At 35.0% G+C, this 15102-nt stretch overlaps 1 protein-coding gene across 1 annotated transcript in view; it reads left to right on the plus strand.

Moving 5' to 3' along the window:
- LOC141455542 (uncharacterized) overlaps window positions 1-15102 on the plus strand; it is a 287527-nt gene that overhangs the window by 53476 nt on the left and 218949 nt on the right. The window lies entirely within an intron of this gene.

Genomic DNA, 15102 nt, shown 5'->3' on the forward strand with positions numbered 1-15102 from the left:
TATGGACTCGTAATTGCACTTGATGCTTTTTATAATTCTTTTTTGTCTTTTTTTTAAATATTAGGTTAAATATTAGTTAATTTAAAGCTGTTGCACGTTCGTGAGTCCATTAGGCTGGAAACATAGTGGAGCGGCGAGCAAAGCGGCGATGATAGCGAAGAGCGAAGCGGCAAAAACAAAAACTAGAAATAGATAGAGTTGCTCTATCTTCGCTTTGCTCGCCACTGTGCGCGGTCCCATATGTTAACTTCTGTTTGATTTCGCCGCTTCGCTCTTCGCTATCATCGCCGCTTTGCTCGCCGCTCCACTATGTTTCCAGCCTTAGATACAGACGGGCGAAGGTAACATAAATAAAATGAAATTAAAGAAAATACAGTGGTATTTGTAACCAAAATTAAATTTATAAATTATATCTTAGTTAAATACGGTAATTCCCATAGTGAGAAGTGGATTAGCCACTTCTTCAGGGTACTTGGCGTCCCTGCGGGTATCCCAGCCCAACAACAAGAACATGAGCAACATATACTGTTACACCCCAATACATTTACACAGTACAATTTGGGCATAGTCATATGTACAATGAGGGGCTTATCAACTTGGAACCGTTGTGCAGATTGTGTCAGAATGAGGAGAAAATGGCCTCTCACTGGCTGTTCGATTGCGTTGCAGTCGAGAGGAGTTGCGCTATGAAACCTTTGGATCTTTGAGACAAAAAGGAGATAGTAGCGCAAAAAGAACTAGTATGGGAAGTCCTCCACCTCTTTAGTAGGGGAGGTTTCATCTACTAGATTCAAAGGGGATGGCTCAATAAGCCTCTTGTGGTTGCAGTGCTGTGAGGTATAGGTCCCATCCCGATAATCTAATCTAATCTAAATACGGGGATCACATATCATTGCGACAGCAATGATGAAAAAACCCAATATCTCATTCAGTTATGTGCAAAATCTAATTTGCTATTTTGAAATATTTAAACTGATATTATTTACATGCCCGTATATATGTAAATACAGACAGAGTTCGGGCAATATTCTGATAGAGAATGTGTTTAAATATACACCAGATGTAATAATACAGCTGTGAAAATTATTTATGGACAATTCATTGGTTATGTTTTCTATTCATTAATGAGGTAACTGTCATTTGACGGCTTGTAACGTCATACTATAATAAATTAATTGCGCTGTTTTATACATGTTATATAAGGCGCTAATTGATGTTTATATCTAGAACTATGTGTGGTGTGTTTATAGGAGGAAGGGCTAGTATGTGTTCGTAATGCTATTCATTTCCATCTCTACATCAACCGTACGTTCAAGTTATACTGGCGAATAGTAGTGACTGCTATAGACACATGTCCTCCAATCCACCTTGACCACATGACATACAGCCCACAATGCTACCAAATCCCATGACAACTTCATATTCACTCATTAATATAAGAGACTGATCAAATTAATATGGTTTTGTATTGATCACATTTACTAATATGGTAACGTGTAAATTTAGGAAATATTGCTATAAAACATAGAGGAAATCAATTTTATTTTATTTTTTTAATGGCGTTAATGGCTAACTGTCTTAACAGTCTTGTAGCTTTAGCAACTTCTGATTGCCTCAAAAAATATTATGTTGAATAATTTTGTAACTTTTATGACAGATTGAGAAATGGAAACTGTGCAAAAAATAAAAAGATATTCTGATGGTGTTAGAACATAGTAACAGCGTGTAACAGATCAATTCCAATGGGAATTCAACTTGTGAGATTCCGCATTTGTGAAGATGAGACCATTTTTCTGTTCACTTAACTGGCATTTTTAGTTGACAGCTTTAAGAAGATAAGAAAGAAGCTTAACTTATTAATATTAAATTTAAATACTAATTAAAGCTCTTAATTGTTTTAATTAGTCTTATTAGCTCTAATATTTATTAAAGACTAGACTTTTCGACCCACAGGGTGATTATCAGTGAATCTGTAAATTGTTTATACAATTACAGACACAATTTGAGACGATCTTATTGAGCTGATAGCTGAAATGAAGAACAGACCATTAGCCCCAGTATTGCTCATAGCTTCCAGTGCCGTTTTATCGGTATAAATATGAACCTATATGGTGAGGCCGGGTTCTGTTTATGGCCTTTAGTTCGAGCGGCGGTGATTTCACTTGTTTGACTTGTTCTACCAGATCTAACTTGCCGCTGGTGAGCTGCAGGTGAGTCCCTGGGTTAATTTTAGTGCCAGATTTTCTCTGGGTTCAAGGGTTAGTTGTCTCCAAGCTCTTTTTGTACCGTTCGGTCTCTACAGACGTTCACTCATTTGGTGGTGTTCATCCTAATTGCTTAAGTAAAACATTTTCACATGGAGAACCTAGATCCAATAGCTGTAATGCTGGGGTTCACAAGAGTGTGCCCGTGATGAGACTTACTATCACACTTTAAACTATCTTAGTTTTATTTAACCTTCCAGCGGGCGCGCCCAAAAAGTTACAAAAACGGGCGCGCGTATTTTACAGATAAACTTTGATATTTTTAATTTTTTCTATCAATAGAAGAAATGAAATTAATTAAATAACATCTGTAATTATTAATAATGAAATAACAAATAAAAAATGACTCAGAAAACGACAGTACTTTTTATTTTTTACAATCACCATGTTCAGCCACTAGACTGTCTAAAAGTGTTCGCAGTTATTTCCTCCTCGTATCTGAGATATACAATGTCTTTTTCTGTCAGTAGAAAACAATATTCTTATAAAAAATGTTGAAAATAGTTCAATTTGATGAACACGTATAAAAGAAAAAATATAAATAATTGATAAGTCAGGAAACTTACTCGAATGGTCGCGAGTATATGTCAGGCACGGATCGGCAATTGCAAAGAAATGTACAACCCCAAACAAGATAAGATTTTTACTGAAGGAAACTAGTCATGAGAGTGTAGCAATGCTTAAAGGACAGCATCCTCCGCCGCTCCGTCTCTAAACTGCGATTATTTTAGTCTAAGCTTGTATCTGTTAGATACGCGCGCCCGCTGGAAGGTTAAGCTGAGGCTGTAATAGCAGCTTCTTCGCCACATTTCAGACCAGGGCTTTCATTATATTTTATTTGTTAGAGGTAGTTTGTCAGTGAGAAGTAACCCAGGTTGTGCATGGTCTCTATTGCAGCTTATTTCGAATTGTTACTCTTAGTAACAAAGGATCTTTGTGTTTTATTACAAGTATTGTTTGTGGTTTTTTATAATAGAAATAAACTGATAGCGATGTGGAGATTTTTTAGCTGACCTACGCGGAATGCTGTATCAGAAAAACTGTTCCACATCCGCCTTATCTAATACATAGTATGGAATATGATTGAGGGGCTTTAGTACACTACAACTTACACACACACCCATATATATAATAGGGAGACTGTGCCCCCATTTAATGTGGGCACCAAAGTATACAGGCCTACACCTCTAACCACTCAAGTAGACATTTCGGATAAGAGACTAAATGGAGCCGAACATATCAAAGTTTGCATTACTCAGACGGTAGAACATTTGCGCGCTTCATATACCTCGATGTCGCTAGCCTACTACTGGATTTGCTTGCCTAGGCTATTTACTCTTAGAATTCTCAGATAACTTAATCTTCTTTTATTGGATTTTTGTTAAATAAAATAAATTAATTTTACGATAGAATATACTAAATGTAAATTACCATTTATGCTTTCACGAGGGTCTCAAATTAATTATATTTCTAATTTTGATTTCGCCAGGGAACAACTGTGGCTTACTTTAGATTCATCTTTGGTATATGTTATTTAATACTATCGACATCCATAAAAATACCACTGGTCTTAAAATTGACTTCTCACGATAAATAGAGTTTCCCAGTCTTAAACTTCCAAGAATGGAAATTTTTTGTTATTTAATTCCTTACCTTTTTTTAGAGTTTGATAATTTGCATGCATGTGCGCCAAGAGGCGTGAGTGGAGTGAACGACGACCATCCAGTGATGGAAGTAGTTAGTTCGCCACGTTGGCAAGCCTTCACAGCAACCATCCTAGGAGGTCGGCGTTATATGTTGAGATAGATGGTCGCGTGGCCACCGCCGCTTTAGTCTGCGCTGTGGATTTGAAGGAAGTGTTGTTGTAGACATGTTGTGGATAAGAGGGTTGTAATGACTGTGTAGATTTGAGTGGAGTTTTGAGTAACGAGATTGTGCTATTTCAGAGACAAGAGGAATATTGAGATCAGAGTGTATTGTATGATTGGAGACGTAGAAGGGAGCGTTAACTATTGTTCTTAGAATTTTTGATTGTAAGGTTTGAAGTCTGTTGATGTTCGATTTTTTGGCGCTTCCATAGAGCCGTATTCCGTACGTCCATATTGGGGCAAGTAGAGCGGTATATAGTGTTTATCTAATTTTAAGAAAATAATATATTAGTTGCTAGGGAGGAAAATTAAAGAATAATTGAAGATCTATAGGATGGAAATTAATGATTTACTTGAGATATACATATATTTATGATGGAAAACTTTTTAATTTTATTTATTTTTTAATATTAATTTTTTTTAAATAATTCCAAATTTATTATTCAGTATCTTAAAGATTATTGTTTAATCCAGCAATATGTTAAAATATTTTTGCTAATATTTATGGCATACGAGGGGGTACCCAAAAAAAACCGGAATTATTTTTTAAAAGCTATTTATTTACAAATTTTTTTACAGAACAACCTTATCCCCTTCAAAATACTCTCCATTACAACTAATACATTTGTCCCACCGGTGCTTCCACTGTTCGAAACATTTTTTGTAGTCATCTTTAGAAATGGCTGACAGCTCCTTCTTCGTTTTTTTCTTGACCTCTTCAATGTTGTCAAATCGGTGACCTTTCATGCCCTTTTTCATGCGTGGAAATAAGAAAAAGTCGCACGGAGCCAGGTCAGGCGAGTAAGGTGCGTGGGGCAGCGGAACCATGCCATTTTTAGCCAAAAACTGTGTAACAGAGATGGCTGTGTGTGCAGGTGCATTGTCGTGGTGGAAGAACCAGTCTCCTGTTTGCCACAAATCGGGTCTTTTTTGGCGAACACTATTGCGCAATCTTTTCAAAACTTCCAAATACAAGGTTTGATTGACGGTCTGACCTGGGGGGACAAACTCTGAATGGACTACGCCTTTGGCATCAAAAAAGCAAATCAGCATTGTTTTGATGTTTGACTTGACTTGACGACATTTTTTTGGTCGGGGTGAAGATGACGTCTTCCATTGGCTCGACTGTTGCTTTGTTTCTGGGTCATAACCATAGCACCATGACTCATCACCAGTAATGACCTTTGACAGAAAGTCTGGATCAGTTTCAAGCTGTTGTTTCAACTCGATGTTCTTTTTGATTGTCAGTCAGAACTCGAGGAACAAACTTGGCAGCAACCCTTTTCATCCCCAAATCTTCCGTTAAAATTCGCTGAACCGAGCTCCAAGATAACCCACTACTCTCTGACAGTTGACCAATTGTCTGTCGACGGTCTGTGAACACCAGATCTCGAATTTTTTCAACATTTTCGTCGATTCGGGCAGTTGATGGACGTCCAGAAAGAGGTTTGTCATCAATCGACATGTCGCCATTTTTAAACCGAGTAAACCACTCGTATACTTGAGTTTTTCCCATAGCGTCATCTTTGTAAGCTGTTTTCAACATTAAAACACTTTCAGCAGCATTTTTGCCGAGTATAAAACAAAATTTCAGAGCTGCACGTTGTTCACTTAAACTTGCCATCATAAAAAACGAAAAAAGAACAAAACAGCGCTGGTAAAAACAATCACCGCAGATGAACAGAACAAGCCAGGCAGACAACACAGGCAGGACTGAACTGGCAAGGAATTGCGCTATACACGTCTAGCGGCAGAAATGCGTACTACATAAGCTCCATGCGCGGCAACGCAATTCCGGTTATTTTTGGGTACCCCCTCGTATATGTAAAGTGTAGTCCCCAATGTAACTATTTTTTATTAATATACTTTTTATATACAATATATATTTTTTTAATTGCTGATAAATAATGATAGTAAAGTATGAGGTTATAAACCTTCCCAGTGGTTAAAGTACTAGATTCCCACCGGGAGATCCCGGGTTCGAATCCAGCTGCTGGACCTTAGATTTTCTCTTCCTAGGAGCTTCTTACTGCTCACTTAATGCCGGTGATGGACAGTGTTTTCTCGTTACAGCAGTGCACTGAAAAAAGCTGTGGGCGCTTGACGCGCCTTAAATAAAATAAATAAATAAAAAAATAATAGTAAAGTATAAGTTACCGCCACGCCCAGACGTCTAGGTAGATCTGGTAGTTATTGTTGGATGTTAAGCCCTGAAAATGTAGCAAATCAACATTAATAACACACACAAAAAAAAAAGATAGGTAAATGTATCTAGCAAACTTAATCTAGGGAATTATTGTTTACCTTTTTTGCATTAAACCCTAAAGGGCTTCCCTGTAAATCAAGTTCCCCTCGTTTCCTTCATCCTCTGACACATAATTAGCGCTATCTGGTGGGAAAATATTAGGTGCGGGTATTACGTGGCGGATGGCTATCCATCAGCCGTGCACCCCTCATCAAGTTTGGGGTCGCTGTTACCACTCTCTTCCTCGCCATGTTCAGTTGTAACGTCGATTGGATTCCTAGATCTACACGTCACCGTTTGCCCTACCATTTTGACGGTTCACATAATTCCTGTAGATGGAACACAGACAGTGATCTATTTGTTCTGACCTGCCTTTCATTTGACCTGTAAAATATTTACTTAAAATAGATTGAATTTTTAGGATGATATTTTTATTTCTAGTTTTGATGTGAATCTACTTATCATCACTAATCGATTTTAAATATGATATTGTATTTTGTCAATTATTAAAAGAAAATTCTGAAACGGAAAGAACTTTCAATGGATTTTTGTTTTATTTAATTTCCCATATTTCACTCGACAATTTTTTGAAGCTCAAATTCAGTTTAAATTTTTCAATTCTAGAGTTTGAAAATAAATTGATCAAAATTATTGACGTGTAAACAGAATAAGATCTCACATATTGGAGAATATTTTGTATGGCTTGAAAGATATAAAGGAAATTGAAAGAAAAGTCCGGATATTAAAACCTTATGACGATGAAGGCATTGTCAAGCTGTTTCTCAGAAATAATAATGTAAATTTTATTTTTTTTTATTATTTAGTTTCCTTTGGCATTGCACTTAGCCTATATTCATCTCTGTGAAGACTTCACATGTTCCGACCCACACATGCAAGATGGGATTAATTGTTTTCTAAAGAACTGTCTTTAAAAAAAAAAAAAAAAAAAAATTGGGAATCAAGCAACATTTAAGATAGCAAATAACCTTAGTAGTTATTACCTACTAGTAACTGATAGTTATAACCTACCAGTAACTGGTAGTTATAACCTACTAGTAACTGGTAGTTATAACCTACTAGTAACTGGTAGTTATAACCTACTAGTAACTGGTAGTTATAACCTACTAGTAACTGGTGGTTATAACCTACTTTAAGCTAATGAGCCACAATTAATTCTAACTTACCCATTTTTCACAATTTAGAAACAACCTCAGAGGAAAAGCCCAACAGGTTTTGAAAGACTCATTTCCAATGAAACTAATGACGTAAATCATTAGATGGCGCAGGTTACTAAACATATGAATTTGTTCTTCATCTGTTTTCTTTTTCTCCTATGTTCTGTTCTTATTAGTCATCTGTGGGTTATAGCCTTGTTCCTTTAAATCAAATTTAGAATCTTAACTAATTAATTAGTTTTGTTTTCATAATTATATATTGCTAAAAAATGTGTACCCTTTAGAGAAGGTTCTTTACAAACATCAGTAAACTGTGCAAGAAATGACTTCCAGAAAGTCACTAAATATTCTTTTTGCTGATAACCCCCGTGGTCATAAAATTTTTACAGTTTTCTATAAAATACGAGTTTGTTTTAAAGTTTTATTTTAAATACAGTTTTACGTCAATATCTTTTATAGTTTATTTATTTCGCTTGTTATGTAAATATAGGCTACTACTTGTTTTTGGAGCAATCAATGACTGATTATTCTGATCATATTCTAAGCTATTAAGTACGGGCTAGTTCATCATTATTTTAGCTAACATAGAGCCACAATCGCGTGACCAATAAATTTTTATCCATTATTCCGATACCAATTTAAACTGATTAGATTTTTATTGATTTTATTCAGAAGAAAATACGTGTTTTTTTTTTTTTTAATGGCGCCGTAAAGCTGTTAAAATTAAAGGATTTTATTTGCTAAATGATGTGCTGTTACTTTATTTACATAATAAGGGAGATTTCTATTCACTACTACAGTTACAAAAACAAAAACTTAAAAATTAAAATGAAGTATGGTGGCCCACGATTTCGTTACTGCTTCTTGGTTAGAAGTACGAGGGTCGTTTGAAAAGTCCGTGCAAAAATAAAAACTACTTAATTTTTTGGGGTCAACCTTTTTTATTTTTCAACATAGTCTCCTTTTAGGCTTATACACTTCGTCCAACGCTGCTCTAGTTTGTTGATCCCTTTCGAATAATAGGATTTGTCCAAGTCTGAAAAATAGCCATTCGTTTCTGCAATCACCTCCTCGTTTGAATAAAATCTTTTTCCCGCCAGCCATTTCTTCATATTGGGGAACAAATAGTAGTCCGAGGGAGCCAAGTCTGGAGAATAGGGGGGATGTGAAACGAGTTGGAACCCTATTTCCATTAATTTTGCGACCACAACTGCTGAGGTGTGAGCTGGTGCGTTGTCGTGATGGAAAAGGACTTTTTTGTGGGCCAATAGTGGGCGTTTTTCTTGCAGCTCGGTTTTCAAACGGTCCAATAACGATGAATAATATGCACCTGTAATAGTTTTACCCTTTTCCAGATAGTCGATGAGGATTATTCCTTGCGAATCCCAAAAGACAGTCGCCATAATCTTTCCGGCCGAAGGAACGGTCTTCGCCTTTTTTGGCGCAGATTCCCCCTTGGTAACCCATTGTTTAGATTGTTCTTTGGTCTCAGGAGTGTAGTGATGTATCCATGTTTCATCCACAGTGACGAAACGACGCTTAAAGTCCTGCGGGTTCTTCTGGAACAGCTGCAAACCGTCCTTGCAACACTTCACACGATTTCGTTTTTGGTCAAGCGTGAGCAATCGCGGCACCCATCTTGCGGATAGCTTTGTCGTGTCCAAATGTTGATGCAAAATATTATGTACCCGTTCATTCGAGATGCCCACAGCACTAGCAATCTCACGCACCTTCACTCTTCTGTCATCCATCACCATATCATGGATTTTATCAATGATTTCTGGAGTAGAAACCTCAACAGGGCGTCCAGAACGTTCAGCGTCACTTGTGCCCATATGGCCACTCCGAAAATTTTGAAACCACTTATAAACTGTTCTAATCGAAGGTGCAGAGTCACCATAATGTTTATCAAGCTTCTCTTTAGTCTCCTGAGGCGTTTTGCCTTTCATAAAGTAGTGTTTAATCAACACACGAAATTCTTTTTCGTCCATTTTTTGAAAATCACTCGACTTCCTCGATTCAAACGAATGCCAAACACAAAGAAATAGACCGATCTGGCTGAAACTTGGTGTGTGTTCTTCCAAGAGATACTACTAACTAAACATAACCTCGATACGCGCCAGTGGTACTATCTCTCTGACTTTGCACGGACTTTTCAAACGACCCTCGTAGGTCAATTGGACACCATATAGTTTAGAAATTTAATTAAATTTGAATTCTGAATTCATTAATCACAATGCATTAATAATCACAGAATTGAGTGGTCAGGAATAGATCGCTTTTAGTAAAGATGGAGAGTAAAACGCACCTAAAGTTATTGCTTTAATATAAACAATTAATTTTTCCATTTATTTATTAAAAATTGCCATTTTTGGGCTTCTGCAAAAAAAAAAAATAAAATAAAATAAAAATGAAATTGCCATCAATATTCAACAACACGCTTACAATTCTGTTGTAGCCTTCGTCCCGAGTATCATACATGTGACCCCGATTTAGGCAATGTTAAGCAGCGTAGAAAGCCGTTCAACATGTATTGTAATAATACAAAACGTATTTTCATTCGAATTACGTTATTTGAATTTCTAATTTTATGAATTTATTTATACAATGTTTTCTTTAAATAACAACATAAATTTTGTTATTTAATTGTACAAAATGTAAAATTAAATATAGTTTAAATGACCAGTTTAGTCAAATCCAGTACAAAAGAGACTGTTACAAACCATGTAAAAGTAGTACGAGTTCCTTTAGTACTCTCAGACAGGAAACAGAATGGTCAAAGCGCGGCTGCTATAGTGAGCGAGAAAGGATGGCAAATGTACAAGAAACTTTTCAACAGATTAATTTAACAGACGAACAATTCTGTAGTAGAAGCACATCTGAGTCGTTAGTATATTTGTAAAAGTATGTGAGGAAACATATGTGTAAAAGTTGTAACAGATTTGAGCTTTAAACTTCATTGTCCTTATATAATTACTTGATCTGCTTGTTTTAATTCATTTTAATTATCTATTATCAGATAATAGTCCCCCTTAATCGGCAATTCACAATTGATTTTGTTTTTCTTGAACTTCTGCTGTAACGCCATACAACTAATAATAAGTCTGTAATTGAATACCCATCGAATTTTTATGAAATAGTTTTGCGTAAAGTATCTTATTTAGCTCCAGTTTCGTACAGAACAATTTACACATATAACAACCACTATAACTTAAACGATCGCTACAACGTACTTAATCTTCGGGCCACTTACATTTTAGACTAAATGGAATAGAATTTTTTAGACTTAAATTATTTTCAAAATTTACTTTTTTTTTTATGTCCATCACGTTTAAATACTTTAAAACTACACAAATCGATTAACTCCACTTTTTTGAAATATCTTACATTTAGGCGTCAAAAAAGCACTTGGTTCGGTCATAGCTTTCATTTTGATTAATTCTGTGCTCTAACGTAAATCGTTGCCATAATTTGACTCAAATTCAGTTGCAGATGCCTAAATTTATATTAAAATCGGAATTATAAAAAGCCAATGTAATTATTTCATCGCATTTCTCCACTTTTTGTTTTATTGAGTTGTGCAGTAAACGGCTGATTTCATAATACCTGAACCACGCTTAATGGTCACATTATGTTAGCTACCGTTTAGTGAAGTTATGATGTTTACATGTACAGGTTATTGGTATGAAACAAAGTAGGAAAATTTTTAAAACTATATAGTTTTTAATTCGTCAACATTTAAAAGTAAAGTTTTTTAAACTGTCAGGCTTATTGTTGTAAATCATATTCGATTGATTTTTTTAATATAATTCCGCAATCTTCATTACTTTAAGTTGAGAAATATTTTTTAGTTTATCTTACAATTATAATATAAAAGGTGTTCGAAGGCCAATTCTTACAGTGCGGAACAATTAAAAAGACACTTCGAGGGAAACTTTTTATTGACTTTTTTCATTTTCCTTTATTTTTTTTCGAAAAGAATAGTAATTTATTTAACAAGTGTGGAAAGTAGTAATTTTCCTCACACGAGGCAGGGACGCAAGTGCAAATTGCCGAGTGTGAAGAAGATACTTTACACTCGAGTTAAATATTATATTTAACTAAACAGGAATCACTACAATCCATTTTAAATTTCTATAAGGTAACACTATAACCTTTTTAACTGTTATAATTAAAAATATCTAATTATTTATTAAAATATTATTTTTATTTCTATATATTCCTTTCAATTTTTATTTTATTTTTTTAATATTCGTTTTTTAATTATTTAGATAAAATAAATTTAAATAAGCTTATTAAAGTTTTACAGAAAATATTTAATAACAATACTTCTTATATCATGGAAGCACAATAAAGTTTTTTCACTCACTAGTGAGGAAAGTGACACTAATGGGAATTTTCCCCACTAGTGAGGTAAAGTTGGGCATTACACAGCTGATTTTAATTGAGTAATGAGAACATTCCTACATGGTTGCAGAAAAAAGAAATTTCTTCACTACTTCAAAAGGTAAGAGAATGAATAAAGAAACTTAGAAAGTGTAAATGATGTATGGTAGTATTATTCATGAAGAGGTTTGGTCAGCAAAAGCGGTGAACATTGACAAATTCTAAAAAAAGAAACCATCAGATAACAGGCGGATCCCATGCTGCATTGCAAAATAATGTAGATACTCAAGACAAGACTGTACTTTCCTTCCAACAGGGCGGATCTACGTACGTTACAAACGTGAATAAGATAGATTTTTTATTTTTTTAAGTATTAGGTACTTCTATAGAAATAAAATTTTGTAAAAAAGATAATAAATTTTTTATTGCGTTATGAATACAAAATATTGTGCCAGTTTATATAATTTACATACTGTACTTTCTGATAAAAGTTATGTTTTAAAGTCATAAATAATAGATATTCCGCTACGTTAGCTCGGCATGCCTTTGGAGTTGGATGTAAAGTTTTCTTAGTATGTATTATGCAACATGAGATCTTTGAGTTATAAATAATTATAATATTGGCCCTCTTTTGGGAAGGAGGATAGAAAGGAATGAAATCAAAAGAAAAGATGAAGGTGAATTAGTGGAGAAGAGAGAGAGATTGCAGAGAAAGAAGGCGTCCGCTGTTAAAGTGAAGTAGCCGAAACATAAAAAGTTAAAATTCCACGTTATCAGTTTGAGACAGTAAGACCTCCGGAGGGAAGATGCTACTGTACCTTAGGCTCTGGCCGACAATGCCGCTTCATCTTCACTTCAATACACGTTTGTGTACTTAAGCTTGTTTCAGCCTTTTAAGAAAATAAATGGAACTTGGACGACCCTTCTTTGTGCAAGGTGCAGGTACTATTTATACCTTTAGATTTAGTTCTCAGATAATGTCCTTTACTTACCATCTACCACATTCTTCTCTCTTACCCACTTTTATAGAGACTCTTGCTATTTTATTTAAACACAAAGATTAATCTGTTTCATCGTAGAAGAATTTCTAAATCAACGAATTGTGATGTGTAAGTGCATTTGATATCTAGAAGTTTGCAACAGCTCCTATAATCAAATCTTCCTGCAGATTGTGATGAAATTCATTCAGCTCTTTCCGTCTTTTCTTCCCCGGAAAACGAGAAGATTGTTTTCTGGTATATACCAGTATTATTGACGATTGTTTGTTTACAGAAATGAATAAAGTAAAAAATAAAGGATGTTGTTTCTGTTTTTGGAATAAATGTATCCAATTTTTCGTTTTTAATAAATATAGTAGTAGTGAACGTTACCCGCTACCTTGGGCTTTACTTAGACCGAAGTCTTTCTTGGAACCCCCACACTAGACTTAAAAGAACAGAACTGAACAAACTCTATCGACTACTTAAAAGACTCTCTTAGACGACAGATCAAAACTCTCTCTAGACAACAAAAGACTAATTTATACTTCTATTTTGAAACCCATCTGGGTGTATGGAATAGAGCTGTGGGGTTCAACCAAACGCTCCAATCTCCAAAGGATTCAATCTCTGTACAATCTAAAATACTTCGAACTATTGTATACGCTCCTTTTTATGTCTCCAACCTGACTATACACATTGACCTTAACATTCCTTTTGTCACACAAATCGCTAAAACAAGATACAGAAAACTTCACTTCAACCTGCAATCTCATATAAATTCTCTAGCTAAAAATCTTTCTTCTAGAACTCTTCCTGACAACCCGACAAGACGCCTTAAAAGACAATGGCCTCGTGATCTCCTCTCAAGTGAAGAGAGCGACTAATAGCCTAATATTTGGGAGTATTACCACTGGGTAACTTCTCCACTCGTATACTTCTGTTATTCAATGTTACTCTGTTATCAGTATTACTGTTACTTATAGCGCTAACGCGTTGATTGTAGCGTAAATAAAAGCAAAAATAAATAAATAAATATTTGTAAATAACCAATTTATTATAAATTTTTGCAGTTTTATGAAAACAATTCTTAAATATTCTACTATATTAGGTTTAAATAATTTTTTTATATCACTCCTTTAGATGTTCAAATAAAAATAAAGTAATAATAGAAAAAAAGAAAATATAAAAAGTTTAATCAAAAAGTGTTTCTTTGATAAGCGACATAATCCAAGTACAAAGCTCCTGAAACTGTAAGCCGAACAAAATACAATTATAGAGTGGAAGAAGGCCGCCGTTCGCCCACCGGGTTGACCCAAGATTGAAGCCAGATGAGACCACCAGCCATGGTCCTTCTTTTATCCCCTTACTTCGCTGCTGCCCTCCTGCCGATTCCTTCTTTACACTCCATTTCCTGCTGAACAGAAATCCCATCAACAAATTTAACCATCCCCCTTACATAGACATCTTTGTTTCACAGTACTCCTCACTTATCCTCCTCACCGGCCTTCATATCTCCTATTGTATTTCTCTTGTTATCTCTCCTGTGCTTTCTTCATTTAAAGGATGCTTCCACTATAACTGAGTTATACTTTTCGTAAATTGGCTAATGTTTCAATATAGAAACAAATCTGAATTATTCAATAACTGATTGCTAGGTTCTTTGAGATGGCTTTTTTCTTTTGCTCTTTTGCTTGTTTATTACTTCTTCAATAACTGCAAACAAATTTCTCAACGATCTTTACTTGGCTTGTACAGTTTAGGTACGCCATAATTTTGATATTGTTAACAGATTTTTTATTTATTTATTTCTTGTTACAACTATTATTTTTTTACATTTTTTACAAGAGAGTTGGGACTAGCAGATTTAGTATAACGACTTAGTCGTAATACATAGTTTACGAGGGTCGTTTGAAAAGTCCGTGCAAAGTCAGAGAGATAGCACCACTGGCGCGTATCGAGGTTATGTTTAGTTAGTAGCATCTCTTGGAAGAACACACACCAAGTTTCAGCCAGGTAGGTCTATTTCTTTGTGTTTGGCATTCGTTTGAATCGAGGAAGTCGAGTGATTTTCAAAAAATGGACGAAAAAGAATTTCGTGTGTTGATTAAACACTACTTTATGAAAGGCAAAACGCCTCAGGAGACTAAAGAGAAGCTTGATAAACATTATGGTGACTCTGCATCT

This window comes from Rhodnius prolixus, unplaced genomic scaffold (genome assembly GCF_049639745.1).
Source record: "Rhodnius prolixus isolate KJV_2025 unplaced genomic scaffold, Rpr scaffold_4, whole genome shotgun sequence".
NCBI classification, from domain to species: Eukaryota; Metazoa; Arthropoda; class Insecta; order Hemiptera; family Reduviidae; genus Rhodnius; species Rhodnius prolixus.